The 18657-nt window shown below is 49.5% G+C and overlaps 1 long non-coding RNA gene across 1 annotated transcript in view; it reads right to left on the bottom strand.

Annotated features, from left to right (window-relative positions):
• LOC117801016 overlaps positions 1 to 15112 on the bottom strand; it is a 43125-nt gene extending 28013 nt beyond the window's left edge. The window contains exons 1-2 of the long non-coding RNA XR_004623318.1: positions 14980 to 15112; positions 14381 to 14490 (exon numbers count right to left, since the gene is read on the bottom strand). This is a non-coding gene — a long non-coding RNA (uncharacterized LOC117801016). The remainder of the gene's footprint in view (positions 1 to 14380; positions 14491 to 14979) is intronic.
• Between the last annotated feature and the right edge of the window lie 3545 nt (positions 15113 to 18657).

The raw sequence follows: 18657 nt of genomic DNA, 5'->3' as shown, positions 1-18657 counted from the left end.
ACATTTGCTGCAACATGGACGGCACTGGAGGAGATAATGCTAACTGAAATAAGTCAAGCAGAGAAAGACAACTATCATATGGTTTCTCTCATCTATGGAACATAAGAACTAAGAAAGGGCAGTGGTTTCCTCAGTGGGATCATTTTGGATGGAAAGAGAGGAAATTCCCATCTTCTCCTACTTTTATAATATTTAATAAATGATGGGGAATATGGTGATTTTAAACTTTTTCTATGTTCTTCCAAAATAAATGTCCAAGATCCTTTGCATTCTGGCCCCCATGTGCTTCCCAGGATCCTCTCTTACTACTGTGCCACATGCCTTCTGAGCTTTTCATTTTTCCCCAAAGCTAGCATCCCCTTTCATGCCACCACAGTGCCACATTCTGTGCCTTCTGCCCAAAATGCCTGTACTCCATTCTTCATGTGAAACACTTCTGCTTTTCTTTTTTGTCCCAGCTCAAATATCGCCTCTGGGAAGCCTTCCTAGACTGATCCATCCCTGACCCACGTCAGACTTAGTTGTTGTGTTCCAGTGGCCCCATGGTCCCCTGTTTCTGTGTCTGCTGTAACACCACCAAACTGTGTTATAGCTGATGAGGTCACATGTTTGTCTCCCCAACTTGAGGTGAACTCCTTGGGGGTGAGGGCTGAGGCTTATTCACTCTGCCTCTTCCATATCTAGTAGAGAGCTGGACTAATAATGGTGGCACAGAAAATTTGGTTCGTTGAATGAGTGAATGGATGGATGGATGGATGAATGAGTGACTGACTGAATAAGTGAATGAATGAATTAATGAATGACAGACTGAATGAGTGAATGAATGAGTGAATGAATGAGTGAATGAATGGGTGAATAGGCTCTTGCACACCAGGTAGAGCCATAATGTAGTCACAGGCTTCCTTGCCTCTACCAGATAAAGTTGACCGACTAGAACTCATCCCAGCCCTGTTCCTGAGCTGGACCCCAGCACAGAGTTGTTGCTTTTCACCAGCTTGCAGGGGGAGTTACCAAGTTGGGTTAGTAACTGTTGATGGGGCACTTTACGCGTCACAAAGATCAATTAGAAATGTATTTCTAATGGTTGGTGACTAATAATGAAATCATGAGGCTATGCCGATTCTAAAAAATGTCTAGATGATGGGTCCGAGCTCATGTCTGTGTATTTGCTACCCTCCCACCCCCAAAGCTGTGCTCTAAAGAAAGCTCTTTAATTGCTGTACCCCTGACCACCACCTCCCCAACTTCCAAAGAAGTAAGATTCCTTACTGCTGGGAGAGAAGCCAAGTCAAGCTATGTAAAAAAACCATAAGGGAGGAGGAGAATGGGGGTGGAGGAGAAACAGTAGTCACGGGGACAGGGAGTAGAGGAGTTCTCTTCAGGATATGAGCACAGCCCCACCAGGACAGCTGTGAGCAAATGAGACAGAAAAGAAAGTCTATGGACTCTGGGAAACAAACTGAGGGCTTCAGAGGGGAGGGGGGTGGAGGAATGGGATAGGCCGGTGATGGGTATTAAGGGGGGCACGTATTGCCTGGTGCACTGGGTGTTATACCCAAGTAATGAATCACGGAACTTTACATCAAAATCTAGGGATGTACTGTCTGGTGACTAACATAATATAATAAAAAATTATTATAAAAAAATAAAGGACTGTTGTCAGAATAAAAAAAAAAGGTTAACCAGAGAATTATTATATGACCCAGCAATTCTACTTCTAAATATGTACTCAAAAGAATTGAAAACATACATTCACACAAAAACTTTTACATGAATTTTCACAGCACAATTATTCATAAGAGCCAAAAAGCAAAAACAAATGAAATGCCTATCAGTGGATAAATGGATTAAAAAACTGTAATATTTGCATATAATGAAATACTATTCAGTTATAAAAAGGAATGAAATACTAATACATGAATAAAACTTGAAAACTTATGCTAATTGAAAGAAGCCAGACTCAAAAAGCCCACATATTGTATGATTCCATTTGTATGAAATGTCCAGAATAGGCAAATCTGCAGAGAGAGAAAACAAATTAGTAGTTGCCAGGGGTTGGGTTCGGGGAGGAGTGGGGAGTGAGTGCTAATAGGTACAGAGTTTCCTTTGGGGGTGATGAAAATGTTCTAATCTTAAATTGTAATGATGGTTGCAAAACTCTGTGAATATACTGAAACCGTTGATCTGTATTTCTTAAATGAGTGAATTGTATAATATGTGAATTATGTCTTAATAAAGCTATTTATGAATAAAAGGGAAAAAAAGAAAAGAAAGTTTAGTATATGTTTCAGAGTCCCTACCTATGTCTATATTCCGTAATGACTTGCATGAAGGACGAGTAAAGAAGGAAATTCCTTTTAAATTACATACTGGTTATTGTCCTGTGCTTAATTGTGGCACAGTCCCAAGGCCAACACCCAAGAGTCTGAGCTTCGTGAAAGCGACACCTATCGTAGGGGAGAGGGACCTGAAGAAAGACAAAGCCGTGCCTCTAGTCAGGGCTCTGCTGACTGCGGCTGCCTCTGTCAAAGGGACTGAAGCTAGGATGACCAGAGGCAGCAGAGTCCCAGCGCGCTGCTCGTCTGGCCGCCGGGAGGGAGCCAGCCTGGGTGGGGAAGCACTAGATCTTGGGCGGGGGGTGGAGGGCCACTCAGACAAGGCACTGTCCTCACCATTCACTGAGGCTTTTAGGCCAGGGGTATCCAGGAGCCCGTGGTGGCAGGAGGGAGGAAGGGGAAACTGTTGGGGACCCGGTTACAGACTGACGTGGATACCCTAGGGCTGCCCGAAACTAGCCAGGCTCCCACCCAGACCAGGGATGCCCCAGGAGCGGCCAGATTACTGGGTCGCAGAGATCACCACTGGTAGGTGATGGCTCTGGGGCAGCCAACGTTTCTAACATCTCAACAACAGTTTACTCAAAGAGAAGTCTCTGGCACATGCTCAGAATCCTCTCCCCCTCTGCCAATGGCTGCAGATTTTAAGATTAGAAGGGGAAAGATCCATGGGGCAAGGTCAACATGAGAGAGACAGCAGCACGTGGGGGTAATTCACTATGGGGGAGGGGCTCTTGATCATGGCAGCTCCTGTCATCCAGGCTGATTACTGAAAAGTTGAACTTGGGTGAGGGAATAGCAAAGGCAAAGCAAAGTGGCTTGATGAACGGAGGCAACATCGTGGATGGGAAGCAGTGGGGTGTGTTGCACTATAAAAGGCAGAAGGCCTGGGGTTGAGGCCTTGCTCACTGCTGACATTATAAATACCATTGGGCTCTCCGTTTTCTCATGTGAAAAACAAGATCCGTACCATCTCTTACATGAAAGTGGTTAGCACGCAGCGTGCATTCATTCATTGAGTCTTTCTATAAAATATTGGGCACCTGCACGCCGGGCACACGGGTGAGCACTTAGCTGTGGTCCCTGCCCTCCCGCGGCTTACATTCTACTGGACCAATCAAATTGTTGGCTGAATCTGGTTCCTTGCTGCCTGCCTCCCCACCTACTCCACCTCTTTCCTGTTGAACGGGCTTCAGCCAGTACTTTTCGAAATTGTTAGCAGGGAAGGGAAGACTCAGAAGAGCGCATTTTGGAACAGATAGAAAGTGAAACTGATCTCCTGGTCCCAACCATCCTTGCCAGCGTAAGAGATTTATGGAGAAGATAAAGAAGTTCCAGAATAAAGCCAGGACATGATCACAGCCTCCTTCCAGGCTTCCCAAGAAAACCATAAATCTTTTCCAGACTTACGCTGACAGCAAAAAAAGTCAAACCAGCATTTTAATAGTTCTTCTGAAATTGGTGGGATATTCGTCAGGCTATTTTTAGAGACCGAATAGAAGGCTTGTGAAAAGAACCATCGGTGAAATATTAAAAGAACTATGATGATGGTAAAGGTAAAAATATGATAGAAGTGGCCTAATGAAGGTTACATTTACACCAGTTCCTCTCCTGCTCTGTGAGAGCTATTTCAGATACAATGTACTTGCGAATCTTTAAAGTTGGATGTAGGAAAAAACCTCCTGACTCTAAGAACGGCTGGACGCCAACAGAGTGGAGGGGCATGGGAATGAGACCAGCTTTCTCGCTGGAGCGAAGACTCGTAGATGAAGTAAGCCCATGTGAGTGTCTGTTTTCTGTTGTCAGCCGGCAAGGCCCAAGCCACGGAAACGCTGCCCAGTGTGGCTGATTATCGTCTCTGGGGTGTTAGCCAGCCCGGACACCTGTACCCTGAGGTGGTTTGGGGCCACTAGAAGATTCTGTTCTCAGGTCTCCTTTTGGGCCTCCAGCCCACCTAACACCTTCTCCATCAGGCTCATTGTCCAAGAGGCTGCCGTGAGGAACTGTGCAAGGGCTCCCTGCCCTTGGGCTTGCAGCTGGGCTCGGCTAAGAGGAAGCACTGGCGGGAGGTCCTCAGAAGGGCTGGAGGAGCGTGGGGTGCGTTCTCCGTTCGACTTCCTCCCCGGTGGCTTGACGGCCGCTGGATCCCTGCAGGGAAGGCTGCATGCGGCTCCCACTGTGAGCTTTCCTGCCGCTACAGTTCTCACCGGGCTCGGGAGATGCTTCCCTGCCCCTCACACCTTCAGTCTTCAGTCCTAGAGGTGGTAACAGGCGTAACCCTGCTCAGACCTTTGTCAACAACCCTTCCATAAACTCTCCTTAGTCAGCCCTTTGAGTGTGTGTGTGCCACCTGTCTCCAGCTGGACTTCTGACTCACACACACTATGAATCGGGCTTGAGGAACTTCTGAAATTCCATTCAATGTTTACTCTGACCAAAAGATTTTGAGCAACTACTTTATACAAATGATAAGTAAATCCTGAGGGGCTTAATAGTATCCAAACCTTTTTGAGTTTTTGGTGTGTGCTAGTTCCTGGACTAAACAGTTGGTGTGATTTAATCATCTCAATAATCTTGTGGTGAATATGTTTTTAAACCCATTTCCAGGCAGGTCAACCAATGTTCATTGGGGTTCCACATGTTGCCCGAGCCCATACCACTAGAAAGTAGAGGAGTTGGGATTCAAACCCAGATAGGTTTCATTTCTAAGCTTGTATTTTATTTATTTATTATTTTTTTAAATTCTTTTTTAAAAAGATTTTATTTATTTATCTGACAGAGAGAGAGCATGAAAGAGAGAGCGCAAGCAGGGGGAAAGGGCAGAGGGAGAGGGAGAAGCAGGCTCCCTGCTGAGCTCGATGCCGGGCTCGATCCCAGGACCCTGGGACCATGACCTGAGCCAAAGGCAGACGCTTAACCGACTGAGCCACTCAGGCACCCCGAAGCTTGTATTTTAAACTTTTTCTCTTTATGGCTTCTTCTATACACTAGCTAGTATGATAGGATGGTCAGGGAACCAAAAACCAAAGGAGGAGGGAGGAACTCTACCATGTGCCAAGAATCACGTAAACTAGGCTCTATTTGCTGGACTGGAAGTTTAATAGGGGTGCAAACAGACACAGAGCATGAACGAGGAAAAGCTTCTGGCTGAGCCAGGGTGAGAGAAGCACTCTCTGAAAGGGGAGCATTCTATGCAGTGATATGTCACTAACTATTTAACAAATGGTCCTTCAGCTCCCCCCAAAGCCCTGATTGTAGTGTTTGCCGATTCAGTGGTATGAATACTCCCACCATGGAGAGTGTCAGGCCACCAATATGACATCCCCGAAGGAGGAGTGGGGAAGAGATGTGCACAGCTGGTCCGTGAAAGCCAGCACAAGCACCACCAGACTTATCGCAAGGGTGGGGGTCGGGAACAGCATGGTGTGTTTGGGGCACTGCGAGGAGAGGAGCTCTGCCGGAGCACAAGGGACAAGGAGTGGGGGGGCTGGAGGAGTGGGGACAGGGATGAGACTGCAGAGCAGGTAGAAGAGGCCTCGAAGAAAGGGACTTTGGCTGACCAGCTAGAGCTGCACTGTCCAACCTGGTGCCCACTCATTGGCACTGAGCACACGACACGTGGCTGGTCTGCACTGAGAGGTGCTGTAAGTGTGCCTATACACTGGATTTTGAAGACTTAGTGAAAAGAGAATATAAAATATCTCATTAGTATTTTTTATGTTGATTACACGTTAAAATCATATTTTAAATGCATTGGGTTAATCACATATTCATCACGAATGTCATCTGTTTCTTTTTACTTTTAAAAATGTGGCTACCGGAAAATCCCAAGCTATACAACTGGCTTGCATTATTTTTCTTTTAGACAGCTTTGGGCCAGAGAATTTGGACTTTATTCAACAGGCAACACAGAGTCTTAGGAGAGTTTTAAATGGATGTGGTCTGCTTCCCATAAGGATCCATCTGGCTCCATGTGGAGTTTGCGGAGGCCACGCGGGAGGAGGGAAACTTGGGAGTGTCCAGGCCAGAGGGACGCAGGATGGCGCGAAGGCAGAGGAGATGGGAATGAGGAAGGAAAGAGCAGACTGGACGGAACAGGGTGGCTGACTGCTTGTGGGAGGTAGGCAGAGGGAGGAATCAAGGGTGATCAGGTTTCTGGCTTGGGCAACTGTCTAGATGAGAGTAGGATAAACAGAGAGAAAAGGATAGGAGGGATGAAAATTTCCTGGGGGAGGAGAATGCGTTTAGTTTCAGGCATGATGTGTCTGAGGTGCCAGGGGACTTGCAACTGGGTACAGGGGTCTGGAATCCTGTTGGCACCATCTTAAAACCGTACCCTAAGTCAGCCATCTCCCACCACCTCTACTGCTACCACCCCAATCCAAGCCACTGTAATAACTTATCTGGATTTTTGCCACAGCCTCCTAGCTGGTCTCCTTGCTGATGCATTTGCCTTGCTTTTTCTCAGGTCTCCATCAACAGCCAGAGTAGTCTTGTTAAAAGCCACATCAGAACATGGCATGCCTCTGCTCATGATTTCCAGGGAGTTCCATGGCACCCAGTGGTCATACCACTCTGTACAATGACCTAAGGCCCAGTGTGAGCTGGCCCTGCTACTCCCCGAGCTCCCAGTACTCTTTCCCTCAGGGATTCTGCTGTAATCACACTGACTTCCTGGATGTTTCTAGAACTCACCAGGAAACCTCCTGCCTCAGGGCCTTTGCACCTGTCACTCTTCTTTTGCATTTCTGAAGCGTTGTTTCCCTCATCTCCTCTGGGTCTTTACTCAACTTTCCCCTTCTCCATAAAGACTTCCTGCTCACCCCAACTAAAATGACACCCCCACTCTTTCTTTCCCTTTACTTTTTCATTAGCTCTTACCTCTATTAATCTCATACAATAAATGTTTCTTATTTATCATGTTTAATGTCTATCTCTCTCATTAGAATGTAAGCTCTATAAGGCAGAAATTTTGTCCATTTTATTTTCGGCTATATCCCCTGTACCTGAAATAGTTCCTGGCACATAGTAGATACTGGATTAATATAATAAAAAAACATTAAAAAAATTTGTTGCATGAACCAATAAACTGCAGTAAACCAGTGAATACATAAGTTCTAGAAACAGACCTGCTTTGGAATCCCAGTTCTGAACTTGTTATTGTGAACTGGTTATTTAATATCTCTGAGCCTTATTTTTCTCATCTGTGGAATGAGACATTAATAGAACCTTGCACAAAGATTGTTGTGAGGATGTATCCAGTTAAGAAATAGTTATGGAACCCTCCCATGAACCAGGAGCTGTGTTTAACGGGAATTCAATGAGATAATGATATTATGTCGGCCATATTGTAAACGCTCTGTAGATATTAGCATTTACTGAGTATTAGCAGGACAGGGAGTGTTAGACAGTCAGCAGACAGGCCTGTGGGATGCTGATCTGGGACTGAGTGTCCTGGGAGAGGCTGAGCTGGCCCAGGAGTGGGGGGTGGTGAGGGAGGAGATAGGACTCTGCTGACTGCTGAGTTCACAGGGACGGAACCATGAGGGGGAGCTGGGAAACAAGCAGGACTTGAAAGGCTGTTTAGGGGATGGAGGGGGAATTCTGGTGTCATCATCAGCATACCAGCGCCAGAGCCCTGAAGCCCTGTAGAGACGGACTCTCCCCAAAGCCACGAGTCATTCCTCCCGGGAGGTATGACATTGTGTGGGCCCCCCACAAGGAGCGAGGGGCCATGAGAAGAACACAGTAATGTGGCAGGGTCCCACCTACCTCAGACTGGGTGGGGGCTGGACTCGAGTCCCATGGCTTACTACTTGAAAATTCCATGAAAGAGCTAGAACTTCATTCTGGGCAAAAATGGACAATGGCTCTTTGTCACCTGCCAGAGAGCTCTGAGGAGGCAGAGATCTGAGGTTGCTGTCCCAGTCGGGGCCTCAGATGGCACGGAGATGAGGGTCAAGGCACTGGGAGGTCACAGGTCAAACAAGATGAGAGTATGGAGGCCTGGATGCCCTGCCCTTTCCTTCTAGATCTGGCATGGCTCTGGCCCTTGCTGCCCTGGACTGTGCCTTACCCTGTCCTTCCTGGTAGATTTTTCTGGAAGACTTCCCAGGGGCCTCTCAACTCCCCAGGGGAAATTCAGAAAAAGCTCCTGCTCCTACTTTCAGGTCCAGGGAGCCCAGGACAGACAGCAGTTATTTAAACAACATGAGCCCCTCAGGCACTCTGGCTCCTTCAGCGCCCAGGGGGTATTTTCCCTCAGGAGGTTTTATGGTGCCTGCGTTTCCAGAACACGCAGCAGGGCCCCTCTGCATTATGGCGCAGAAGGGGCTAAGAAGTCAAACCCTACAGTGCAAGTACAATTGCAAGGCTTAACGCCCTCCCCCATCTACCCCTCAATAATATATGTTGCTGCAGTTCAACAAATTGTCAAAAAGTGAACCCCTCTGTCACCACCACCTAGATCATGAGGGGACCACTGCTGGTATCCCAGGATCTCCCCTCATCCCTCTCTGATTTCTATCTCTTGCCTTCCCTAAAGGTAATTACTCTGCTGCCTTCTGGAACAATCATTTCCACGTTTCGTTTGTTTTACTTTGTTTTGTTTTAACAAGGCAGCCTGGTGCAGTGGTAAGAACATGGATCCCAGGGCCAGGAGGAGTTCCTTCACGTCTGGGCTCCTGTCCTTGCTAGATGGGTACCCTTGGCTGGACTACCTCCCCTCTCTGCATTTGCTCTCTGTATCTGTGACATGAGGATGAGGACCGGATGCCCGCTGATCAAGTTGTTTGAAAAGTTCAGTATGAGGGCATACATGTGAAGTGCTTAGGATGTGAAGCCTCAGTCTGGCCGCTGCTCACAGCAGGCCACCTCACCCCCACCCCCACCCGAGCAAATGTGGTCCAGGGGCTGGTTTTCGAACCCTGGATTCATAGAATCACAGCACCCAACAAATGAACAAATGAACAGGTGCACAGAGCCTGTATGACCAAAACCGCAATGATGATGGAAGAGAAAAAGGATGGGCCAGTAGCTGAGGTTCTGGGAACAGGAGAAGCCTGTCACAAGGGGCAGGGGGTGAGGATGACCGCCCCCGGAGCGGCATAAACAGATCTTGAAGAGCTCAACAGAGAAGTGTAAGTGAAAGGACACAGCGTGGGGCTGAGGCGTGGGAAGGGACTGGGGGTGGCGAGGCCCCTCACCTCCCACTCACCTGCACAAGGGAGGTCACAGGAGGACGGCGCTAGGGAACAGGGACAAGCTTTGCACTTGTGAACCTCACTGTGCTTCCTTCACAGCGTGGTGGGGCCCACTTCCCCCTTCTGCGTCTGGTTGCATAACTGCGCACTTCCAGTCCCGGCCACGGGCTTGGCGCAGGCCACTGCAGGGACGAGGCCTGTTTCGGTTTCAGGGCAGCCTGGACAGGGCTCCAAGCCACGGGGGCCCTTCTCTCAGAAAGGAACAGTCTTGTGCTCAGGCAGTTAAAAGGCCCCACTCCCAACTGCATTCTGGGTAGAGTTAAACCGGAAATGTCAAGCTATTTTATAAAATTGTACCAAATACTTGGAAGTGCCAAATGCTTCATTGAGTTCATGTGGTTTTCTTTTGAAGTTATATGTTCTCCTTTTGCTAAATGTTCATTGAGCTCTTACTCCACTCCAGGCCTTGTGCCCCGAGCGTTCCACGCATCTGCCCACTTGGTCCTCTTGTCAGCCCGCAGCCGTGGCCCCCTTGGCCATCTCTGTCTCACACAAAAGGAAGCAGAGGCATGGCAGCTTGCTCAAGCCCACATGACTGATAAGTGAAGGAGGCCTGGCAAAGGCCACGGTCTTGTCCAATCACTGTTCTACGTGTCCTCTCTTCCTTGTGCAACGGTCCTCATTCTGCCCTCAGTGGGCTGTGTGACTGGACGCGCTGCTGTGGGTGAGACAGTGGGAGGAGGCCTGTTTGTAAGGAGGAGGCATGTGGCTCCCGGGTACTGCATTCCTGGATTTACTTCACTTCACTGGGGGCCTCCTGAGGATGCAACCCAGCCCTGGGCACTTGGGGGCTCCAAGAGAAGTTAACACCATGGCCTCTGGCCTCCTCGGGGAGTTTCTAATATAACTGGGGCCACAACTGATGGTAAAGACAGTGAAGAGTTAATTTCCCCAAGTGTGATTCGGACCAGAGGAGAGGGGCTCAGGGAAGGCAGCTAAATGAGTGGGAAAAATGGGTCATCTTGAAGGAAGAGCAAACCCTCCTTAACATTTGCTGAAAATAACTTCTCTGTTAGGCAAGGGCCAAACACACTTGTCTGGCGGACAAGTCATCACCCTCTGGCTCCCGGTCAGCCCAACCTGCCCAACCCCCAGCTAGGAACATTGGGCAGCTGGTGGACGTGCCTCATTTCAAAGAAAGCATGAACACTTACAGGGTGTGTTTTCTTTTCCTCCACATAATATGCCTCCTTGGGGCCGTGCATGGGATGAAGAGGGTAGATGGTGAGGAAGCAAAGTCGGGGGAAATAGAGGGCTAGCTGGGATTGTGCAAAAGTGACAGAGTGAACCCAGGGGCAGGGGCAGCACACGCAGAGGCTGGTTGCTCTGACCCTAGAGATCTAGGGTGAGCAGAAACACAGCTTGACTGGGCTGGGGCCATGACATGGGAACTGAAGTGCTGGATTCCGTACGCTACCAAGTTTAGACCGTCATTGCCAACTAGAGTGACTGTACTGTCGAGTGCTGTGCTTGGTTCACCAAGTGAGCTGAAGAGTGAGTCTTAGATTGGTTTTGACTCACTACTGTGACACCTCAGAGCCTGTGGAGAGCAGCATCTGTCCCAGGATTCTCAGTCTCCCATCCTCTCTTCCTCTGAGTTTCCCTAGGGTTCTGTGCCAGCTCTGATGCTCATTCTAACATTACAAGGGGCGATGCCATCCATTTCTAAGATTTTAGTGTTCAGGATGGGCTGACGCTCTCAACTCTAGATGTCCGGCTGGGAGATGGTCTTGGGAACACGGCTCCATCGCATTTATCTGAGGACTCAAACAGCTGGTGATTTTGACTTGGTCCCAGAGCAAGAGAGGGCTCTGCAGTGGTCCAGCCTGTGGCACATGCCGTCTTGCCACTGGGGCTCCACACACTGGAAGAATGTGCTGAGACAGAGCGTATCTGTGATAGATAAGAGCACCACGTGTATCTGTGAGTCGTATTTGGAGAGCTGCAGTGTGGATTTCTAAGTTCTGGAGCAGGGCATGCGATCTACAGCAAAAAAGTGTGCACTTTTTGAAAGTACAAGGCAAGTCTTGGCAGGCTGCTGACCATGGGGAGAGACTGAACATCTTGCCAGAAGTCATCAAATAGTTTTACATCAAGAGCTATCTATCACCGACGGAGTGCTGTTATCCCCACCAAGTCATAAGGTCGGACAGGCCCGGCTGTACCTCTCTTACACTGATCGTGGCATGTCCAGGACTGGGCCTGACTCACATACCACCTTTTCCCATTGCACCGCTGCCTCTTGGCAGAAGAGAAACAGAAAATCCAGGCCCAGCTCATGAAGGGCTTGACTAGATATGCTGGTGGGAGCTGAGAATAGACTGTATTGTGTCAAGCTCCACTCAGGGGATTCTGCAAAGAGCAGGAAAGTGGGAGAAATCCTCCCAATGGGGAGAGATTCAGGTAGTGTACCTTGTCACCCAGTTTGTGAGGAGAGAGAAACAGCTTTAGGTGAGACGATACTGGGAGTCCTGAGCTGTGGTTAGTGGTTTGGCTGCCTGGTCAGGAGTCTAGAAGGAGTGAGATCAGAAGATCGGGGTTGAGGTGATACAGGAGAAGGGTATGCAGAGGAGGCCTGATGTGTAGACGTTGTTACAGGTGAGTGCCCAGCAGAGACTCCCTACAGAATCCGAGACTCAGGTCAACAGGATGACCTGATGCGTAGATACCAAGTGGCCTGCCCTCAGCCATCCCGGTGCTGACATCACGGGTCAATGAATAGAGTTGCCATGATGGCAGACATGGCGACCATGCACACACCCAACATGGCAGGGTAATTGCCTCTGATCATCTTGAGGAGGTAGGACTCCTGCTGCATCATGGGGATGGGGAAGAACAGGTTTGGAGCTTAGGGGATCCATTGGGACATGTCTTGGTGCCCATTTCTAGTTGTAGATGGACAACTGTAGCAACCACACCTGATAAGAGTTTGGTAACCAGGGGTCCAGACCCTTCGGGGATTAAAGTCTATGTCACCCAGCAAGCAGGCCACCCAGACGAGCAGAAGTGCTGGCGGAGAGTGAGGGAAATCTAGAAGGAGTGGGGGAGGAGGGAGATGGTATTACTTCAGCCTGGGGCCCAGCTGCCATGGTGGGGGGATCTGCTTGCTGCTGAGTTTTTTCCAACAGCCCCATGCCTGCAACTCCTTTTGGAAAACTGCCTACTGATGACTAGACTGCTTTGCCCCCAAGTGCAGAAGGGCCTGGGTGTTTCCATTTCCTCAGGGCACCCCTTATCCAGGGACTGACAGACTTTGTGAGTGCAAAGCCCAGCACTCAATGGAGACAAACTCACAAGTCCCTCCCTTGGGACACTTCACCTGAAATCTCACAACTTTGTCTCCCTCCATCTCCTGGGCTTGCTTCCCCCACTCTTGGACCTGTTTCTTCCAGGGGCTCCCCTTTCTAATCATTGGCACTGGCACCTTCCTCGAGGGGTCTGCTTCCAGGTAATCTCCTGCTCCCGAGATAAAGGGGAATAACGGGTCATGTGCACTGAACATTAACCACAGGCAAGGCACAGTAGTAAGGGCTTTTATAAGCCCTGGTCCATTTAATCCTCTGCTCAGGTGAAATGGGCACAACTGTAAACTCCCAGCAGCACAGCTTAGCACTGGGGGCACAGGCCCTGGAGGTGGTCATCTCTGGGGTGGAATTTTGGTTCTGCCAATGACCAGCTGTGTGACCACGGGCAAGTCACTTTCCACACCTGTAAAGTGGGGACGAGAGGAGAGCCTGCTTCATAGGTGGGTTACAAAACGTCGAGGAGTTAAAGGGAGTAAAGCCTTGGAAAGTGCCATGTAGGGATTTGTTGAATGAAGAACTACCTCACACAAGGGGCAGTCCAGACTTACAAAGGCCAATTAACTTGCTCAAGTTCACCCAGTGAAAGTGGCACAGTCAGGATTCACACCCCGATCCGTAAGATTACAAAAGCTTCGGTCTTAACTACGACTCCATGCCACCTCCACTGTGGGATGTCAGGCCCACATCCACTTCCTCTGCCTTCAAATAATCCAGAAGGCTCCCTGCCCATCCCTGGCTTGTCTTTGTTGGAAGGCAACAGGAGGAACCTGGGGCTCCCAGCGGCCACCCCTTGGTTGAGGCCGACTCTCCCTCACTCTGGATATTGCCTAGTCTTTGGGGGGCCATCACGTGTTCATTCTCAAGGGGATCTCTCCACAGAACTACATGTTTTTCATTTCATCTCCCCACCCACCTCTGCCAAAAAAAAAAAAATACAGAGGGACTTTCCTTTGTTCCTGAAGCAATGGCTTATGGGTACTTTTTTTTTAAATTAAAAAATCCTTTTGTCTCTTTCCCCAGTTGCAAAGGTAAATGAGATAATAATCTAAAGCATATGGAAACGTGGAAGGGGGGAGTGAGAACTCTCACTTGCCACCCATGTGGCTTTCTGAGGCCACTTCACCCACCCAGCCTTGACTCACTGGGGACGTCACCGGCCTCCTCGCGGACCCAGGGATGACACACCTGGCAGGCCTGGCGAATGTCCTTATAAGGCAGCTGCTGGCCGCCTCCCTGGCCCGCACTCAGTAGGCTATGAGGCAACAGCCTGCCCTGGGACGGGTGGGGAACAGCTCGCTCCTGATCTCTCTAGCCCTGCTCAGGCTGCCCTACTTCCTTTCTGTTGGTTTGAATGTGCAAAATCTGACTCCGGGGGAACCGTGAGGCTGAGGCCATTTATTTCCCTGCCATACATTTAACAACAATACATTTAGCTGCTGTGGGCCAGACACTTGAATCCCATGGGGTCACTACTTACAGAAAGGGAAGAGGTCCAATCGTAGTGCGAGCTCCAGGATGGCCAGGATTCGACACTATAGCTTCTTTCTTATTTTTGTGAGGCACTCAAGGTCCGTCCAGGTGCCAGTACTTGGAAGAGAGGGTAGAATGGAGAAGGGACATTGAGCATAGAAGGTCCTATGTACCAAACACAGCGCTTTACCATACATTTCCTCATCTAATCCTCAAGGTGACCTATGAAGTAGGTGTTTGGGGTTGTAGTGGAAAGTTTCCCTAAAATGTCTTCTCCGGGTTTTCTTGCTTTTCTCTAGATCCCAAAGTCAGCCAGGAGGAGACTCAGTGGGTTATTTACATTTTAACCTCAAAGGGTGTTTTCTTTTTTTTTTTTTTTTTAAAGATTTTATTTATTTATTCGACAGAGATAGAGACAGCCAGCGAGAGAGGGAACACAAGCAGGGGGAGTGGGAGAGGAAGAAACAGGCTCACATCGGAGGAGCCTGACATGGGGCTCGATCCCACAACGCCGGGATTATGCCCTGAGCCGAAGGCAGATGCTTAACCGCTGTGCCACCCAGGCGCCCCTCAAAGGGTGTTTTCTATTTCAACCTCAGTACTTACAGCTCAGATCAGTCACCATGGTTTCCTTCCAGCTCACATACCCAAATAAACTACCACGGCCAATGGCAGATGCTTGATCCTCCGCTGGTCACAGCCGCCAGGAATCCTGGAGCCCCAATCCTTGCTGATCTCTGACTCCGCCACCCCCCTCTCCCCATCATGAGAGGAGATGTCCCCACCCCCCAACCCCTGCGCCTTCTACAGCTTAATCCCTGGGCTTGAGGTTCACACCCCATGCTACCCCCTCAGTCCTGCTCAGGATCCAGCTTCTTCGTTGGGTAAAAGACCCAAGGTCAAGTCAATGCCAGGGGGTTTCCTAGAGCTTCACCTTGTTTGGAGAAGAGATGCCACAGACGGAATCGTCTTTATGACTCAGACTAGACTAATTCCTCCCGTGGCACGTCCTCTCCTGTCTCCTCTTTCATAGCTTAGAGGACATATTTCTCTCTTGGACAGCCCAGAGATAATTCCACTAGGAGAACTGGAAGCATATCCAGATGGCTTCTCCGGGTTTGAAATGTCAGCCACCCTCCCCTCTGCAAGTTCCCCCATCCTCATGCCCCTCAATCTTTTTGCGCCCCCACTTCAGCCACATTGGTCTTCTTGCTGCTTTTTAAACACACGTTAGCTTGCCAGATAAAATATAGGATTCCCAGTTAAGTTTAAATTTCTGATAAACAATGAGTGATTTTTAAAGTATAAATATGTCTCAAAATATTTGTTTATCTGAAATTTGAATTTAATAGGTGCCCAAGTTTTCTTTTATTTCTTTATATTATTATTTTTGCTAAATACGGTGGCAATGCCAAGCTCATTCCTATCACCGGGGATATTCTTCCTAGGTCAGTGGCAGGACTCCCTCCTCCCCAGACTCTGGTCTCTGCCCAAATGCCCTTCCTTCAGGGAGGGCTTCCTTGACCCCACATCTCAAAGAGCAGCCCCTCCCCCTCTCCTCGCCTCATTTCCCTCCTAGCCTTATCCCTCCTGACTTTACCTTGTATGTTTGTGTTTGTCTCTCTGCTAGCATGTTCATGTCCTGAAGTCACGGGTTCTTGTCTGTTTTGTTCACTGCCATTTCCCCAGCGTCTAGTACAGAGCTCAGCACAAAATATTTGCCGGAAACCATTTTTTGAGCAAATGGACTGCTCTCATGATTAAAAGAGAAGAATTTTGAGTTTCCAGGTCAGCCCAAGAAAGAGAAGATAAGAGAAGAAGGCCCTGCGATAAGGGGGGGGAGAGAGAATGCGAGCAGAGAGCAGGGACAGAGCGCCAGAGGATGAATTAAGAGAAGCAGAGACAGGTGGGTTCAGACACGTGTAGGAGTCCACGCAGGCGGCCGGATTGCATTTGCACGGGACAGGGCTCACAGAGCAGGGCGATATAGACTTTCAGAACTTGGGCTGTACTAGGCAGACTCAGAATTTGAACCTGGGCTCCACCACCTCCCTGCAGTAAGACTTCAAGCACTGAATGAAACTCTAGGCCCCAGTTGCCCTATCTGTTTGGACGAGAATAACAATATCACCTACGTCCTAGCGTAGCCAGGAGGCCTAAATAAGATCACGTGCAAAGCACTTAACACAACGTCCGACACCTGCAAGCTCGCGGGAGCGACAGCTGTGAATGCTCCTTCAGCCACAGCCTCGCTCCTCCCGTCACGAAATTCACCCGCTGTGGCCCCTTCGATGTTTGCGACTCTCCGCTGATGACCATTTTCCAAAAAGAAATGTCTTTTTGTTTTTGTTCTTTTTTGGTAATCGTGGCAGGACAGTTACGGTGTCCGTGGCGGTGATCGGAGAAAAGCGAGCCAAGCATGCGGTGGGCGCCGAGGCCAGTCACTCAGCTACCCACCAGCCTCGCTGCAGGAGGACCCAACGCAGCCGCTGCCCTGGGGGCTTGGAGGGTTCTAGGAACTGGTTGATGCAGTAAGTGTTAAACCTGGGGTGTCAAGAGCCCATGTCCCTGAGCACAGGGGACAGGGTGTGGCTGTGACAGCAGAAGCCCGTCTGGCCTTGACCTGTGCTGTGTCTGTGACCCTGTGCCTCCCTTAGCCACTCAGCCGCACATTCTTCCTGTGGAAAATGGGATGGTTTCCTGGTCTGTCTTCCTTACAGGTTTGGATGACCAGAAAATGAAAGACGAATGACAAAGAGCTTTGGCAAGGCTAAGTGACTAGATAAAGTCCGGGATTGTCATGATGTCATCAGCATTGTCTGCCGAGGGGAGGGGGTCCCGGCTGGCTGGCTGTGGATCACGGGCTCCAGGAAGGGGGTGCCTCACGGACACCCTGTACCTCAGAGACACACGCCCTCTTCCTGGCGCCAGGGCGAACCCCCCTCAGAGATGTATCCCCGTGAGGATAAAATGACACAAGGCCCTCAGACCAGGGGGCTCCACCACCGCACCCCCGGGTCAGGCCTGCCGGTGTGGGCCTGCCAGATGTGCAAAGGCAGGAAATTAGCGCCGGCTCTGAGTAAACATCTGTGCTCTTGGCCATATTAGTAATTGGCTCCACTTTTCTAGGATTGCACACATACGTGAAGAGTCCCACGGTCGCCGGCACCAACGACAGACGGCAGGCTCCAGCCCCTCTCCTGTCACAGGCTCAGTGTTTCTGGAGACTTCTTAGGTAGCAGCACTGTCCAGGGCCAAATGATGCATCCTGAGGCAGACAGGCAAGGCCAGGATGTACTGGCGCCCATGGCCTCAGATCGGGAGCCTGGCCCAGCCTGGGAAGCCAAGTCACCCCCGAGAAGGAATTTTCTTTTCTTTCATTTGGATGCTCATTGGTCAGAGTTGTCCCTGCCTCAGGTCCTGCAACTTTATGCATTTATGAGTCAAATATTAACCAAATGGCTACTACACTATGTATTAGATGCTAAGAAGACGTTAATGAACAAAACAGAATTTGAATTTCCCTTTCTTCGTGGAACTTGCGTTCTCGTGGTGGAGGGGAGGGGACAGACAAGAAACAATCAGTAACTAAATTATGAGGGGTATTAGCAGATGATAAATGATGTAGACATAAGCAGGATGTGGGGAGGTAGGAGCGAGTGCAGGGTGGAGGGAGCAGTGAGTTTCACCTTAAATAGGGTATTCAGGGCAGGTTCATGGAGAAAGTACCACCACAGTTGATAGGAAGTGAGCACCAGGAGAAGAACATTCTAGGCAGGGGAGCATTCAGGGCAAAGACTGATGTCTTGGCCACTGCCTGGTGTGTTCAAGGAACAAGGGGTCCAGTGGCTGGAGACCAGTGAGTGAGGTAAGTAGTAATTTGGGAGATTAGCAGGCCAGGCGTGGAGAAATCCTGGCAGGCAGCAGCAGGAGGAAAGTGGCTCCAAGCCACTGGTGGCAAGGGCTGGCTTTGGTTTGGGGGTCCTTGAAGACTTTATAGTTTAAGGATGCCTTCTTTAAAAAAAAATTACAAAAATGAAATTAAAGCACAGGGCTTTGGAAATGCAGGCAAGGGGCCCTGAAGCCTAGGTTCCTTAGATTCCTGCTGGTGGATCAGAGAACCTGGGGCCTGTGCTTGGGATCACACCAGGGCACCCCACTCACCCCAAGGCAGCATCCCTCCCTCTCCCTTTCCCTCCCCTACAGTGCTGCCCTTCTGTGACCTTTTTCTGTCCAGACTTACTGGACTTCCCATCTCAATCAAAGGTTACACACATAGAAATA

Source organism: Ailuropoda melanoleuca, chromosome 2, assembly GCF_002007445.2.
Source record: "Ailuropoda melanoleuca isolate Jingjing chromosome 2, ASM200744v2, whole genome shotgun sequence".
Taxonomy (NCBI): Eukaryota; Metazoa; Chordata; class Mammalia; order Carnivora; family Ursidae; genus Ailuropoda; species Ailuropoda melanoleuca.
Note: the sequence above shows the minus strand (reverse complement) of the source record. Positions and strands in the feature narration are given on the sequence as shown.